Raw genomic sequence first — 3,429 nt, 5'->3', positions numbered from 1 at the left:
ACAACAGGACTTCTCACTGCTCCAAAAGGAAAATAGGAACAGGAGTGCAATTAAGCTGCTTCTGTCTGTGTGTCCTCCAATATTTCACAGATGAAAAGAGGGACACACTCCTAACATGCTAAACCATTCCAAGGTTCACCACTCAAGGGACCTTCCCTCACTTGCTACGCATTCCTGAAGGTTCTACATCACCTTGTGTCTGTTGTATTCATTTGCTCTGCAATTCCCCACCGTCCAATAATTTAAATGCCAGGAAGGTGTTTGTTCTTTTGGCTGAAGATATATTAGAAAAACCTAATTGACCTACAATAGGTTATCAACAGTTCAAACAATATAGGGAAGAGGTTGTCGCTTAGCCTAGAATGCAGAAGGTCCTAGGTTTGATCCCGGGCATATCCAGGTAACACACGGAACAACATTTGTCCGGAACCAACTGCCAGTCACTGATGACAATGCTGAGTTAGGAGGATCAATGGTCTGACTCAAAATACAGAAGTTTCCGATGTTCCTAGCCCAGCAACATGAAATGGCATTTTGTGCTGTGTGGTGTCTTAGTGTTCATGTGCATGCATAAGTGCTAGAGAAGATGCATCCGCTCCTGACTCTGATAGTTGAATCCTGCAGATTCTGGAAAGGGAGCAGAATCCTAAAGAATAAAAAAAATGTAATTTGCACTCAAAATCTGCCAGGCTCTTTGCTTCCCAAACATCAGCATGGCCAGCGCAGCCTCAGAGTTTATGGCCACTACAGAGCAATCCTCTCAATTTCAAGGCTCATTGCCTTCACAAGACTCCTGCTGGAGAGGCAACCTCATGGCCCCAATGGATTCCCAGGGCTCCTTCCACCATGAGCCCTACTCCTGGACTGGCCCCTCATCACTGGACAGTCCTTTCTTATATAGCCCCTGACAATTGGGGCAAGTCTCATGAGATCTCGCCAGTGTGTGAGATCTCAGATGCAAATCTTGTGGGAGCTGCTCCCTGTCTCGCGAGAGTTCACTGCAATTCCTCCAATCCCTGTTGAGGCCAGCTGGGGATTCCCAGGATGGCGTTTCCACTTGTGTTCTCCCCCACCAGGTTGGAGAAGACCAACGAGGGCTGCGCAGGGGAAGAACTGGTCTCAAGAGGTGTCTTGTCCACCCTATGGTGGGGGTTCCCTGACAAAATCCTTAATACAGAAAAATTTGAGACAAAATAGGTGACAGCAATTTGCCAATGATGGGTACTAAATCGAGGGTGTCCAACCTGAGGTTCTCCAGCTATTGTTGGACTATAATACCCATCAACAAATTGTTGCTAGGTATGATGGAATTTGTAGTCCAGAAACAGCTGGAGAGCCTTAGGTTGCCATTCCTGATACAGATGATGATGAAGAAGACAATTTTTTTGCATATAGGAACATCGGAAGCTGCCATATAATGAGTCAGACCATTGGTCTTTCTAGCTCAGTATTGTCTGCACAGACTGGCAGAGGCTTCTCCAAGGTTGCAGGCAGGAGAGGGAACTTGAAACCTTGTGCTCTCCCAGAGCAGCTCCATCTCTTGAAAATCTTACAGTGCTCACACTTCTAGTCTCCCATTCATATGCAACCAGAGCAGACCCTGCTTAGCTAAGGGGATGTCATGCTTGCTACTACAAGACCAGCTCTCCTCTCCATATCATCTCAGTGTTCAACATGCTTCACCTATAGTACAGGGACATAAATAAGAACAATTGTAGTGCAAGGTATTGGGACTCAAGGAACTACCAGCACAACTAGAGGTACCCCAGCACTGACACAGCCAGCACTTTAAAAAAAAAAATCAGGCAAGGCTCTTTAAACAACAGAACCTCCCATAGGGAAAGAGTGAGCCCAGTCTACACTGCCTAGGCAGAAGATATAAAAACTGGCAGTCAGATCTAAGCATCCACTGGAGCAACATCGTTCTCATGCTGTTGTAGCCAGGTCTCTAGATCTCCTGCTGGGAGCTATCCAAGGTCCTGACACCTTTTTCCTTGGAGCTGTCCAAGGTGGCATCTCTCCCAGGTCCCTGCCTGGACAGAGGCCCCATTTCAGCCTGGGACATGATATTTCCTCACCATCACTTCATTTGCCAGGGAGAGAATGAATAGGCAAGAAAGGAGGCAGCTGCAGCTGCTGCTTCTCCTTTTCACTGATATTGTTCACTCACTTGAACCCTCTGGGTCAGAAGGAAAGAGTAAGTGGAGGAGGAGGAGGGGGAAGAGGAGGAGGAGGAGAAGCCAGGGGGCTCTCAACAGTGGGCCGTTTGCAGACCAATGAGCCTTGGCAGGTAAATGACCATGTCAACCCCAATGTCTGCCCTGCCCACTGGCTCCTCTGACCCCACCCCCAGCACTTAGCTTTCCTTGGCCTCCCAGCAATAAAGGGATGAATTCCATATCCCTAAATAGCAACATTAAAGATTCCAGCCTAACTCAAAGTGACAAGACTGTCTGCACAGGCTGGGGACTACACAGTATTATTAAATGTGCACCTCAGAGCTATTTGAAAAAAAAATTCACCAGGGAGACGTATCTTAATTTGTCTCCTTTCCAATTACATCATCAGTCTTTCAACATTCTGTTTTCCCAGAGATAACGCTCTAAATAGTTCCATTAAAGCAGATGGGTGTGGGATTTATCTCTCCCCCCTCAGTGACTCCTGTCACCATTCCTACTGTTATATTGATCTTCCAGAAATGCATGGCGGTATAAGCAGAGTGTAATAAAGCAGGGCAAGCTGATAGGGCATTTCACACATAACGTGGCAGCAGACTTGGGTTTTGCACCTGAGTGTAAACTCCGTGGGAAGTGGCACCCAATCCTGGCTTTCTGACAAGCTGGGCATTTTCACACATTACACATGACACTCTAACAAACTTGGGTTGGCCATCAAGTCTTGGTTTGTATTTGGATGGGTGACGACATGTCAGCACTGTCTGCTCTCCAAGATGCCCCTTAGGAGTTGAGGCGGTAGCTCAGTGGTAGAGCATCTGCCTTGCATGCAGAAGGTCCCAGGTTCAATCCCTGGCAGAATCTCCAGGTAGGGCAGGGAAAGACTCCTAGCCAGCTGGTCCTGTGGTAGCAAGCATGAATTGTCCCCATAGCTAAGCAGGGTCTACCCTGGTTTGCATTTGAATGGGAGACTACAGGTGAGCACTGTAAAATATTCCTCATAGGGGATGAGGCCACTCTGGGAAGAGCAGAAGGCTCCAAGTTCCCTCCCTGGCAGCATCTCCAAGAGAGGGCTGAGAGAGATTCCTGCCTGCAACCTTGGAGAAGCCGCTGCCAGTCTGTGTAGACAATACTGAGAAAGATGGGCCTATGGTCTGACTCACTATATGGCAGCTTCCTGTGTTCCTATGTTCACTAAACAGAGACTATCCCTGACAAGTAAAGACACTTGGAGCATCTGATCATATCCAAAGTC

General features: G+C 47.5%; 1 non-coding gene across 1 annotated transcript; it reads left to right on the top strand.

Annotated features, from left to right (window-relative positions):
* Positions 1-2,969: 2,969 nt before the first annotated feature.
* TRNAA-UGC (transfer RNA alanine (anticodon UGC)) lies at positions 2,970-3,038 on the top strand. Its single transcript has one exon. It is a non-coding gene; the product is annotated as a tRNA-Ala (tRNA).
* The last annotated feature ends 391 nt before the right edge of the window (positions 3,039-3,429 follow it).

The sequence above is a fragment of the Hemicordylus capensis genome, chromosome 15, assembly GCF_027244095.1.
Source record: "Hemicordylus capensis ecotype Gifberg chromosome 15, rHemCap1.1.pri, whole genome shotgun sequence".
Classification (NCBI taxonomy): Eukaryota; Metazoa; Chordata; class Lepidosauria; order Squamata; family Cordylidae; genus Hemicordylus; species Hemicordylus capensis.
Note: the sequence above shows the minus strand (reverse complement) of the source record. Positions and strands in the feature narration are given on the sequence as shown.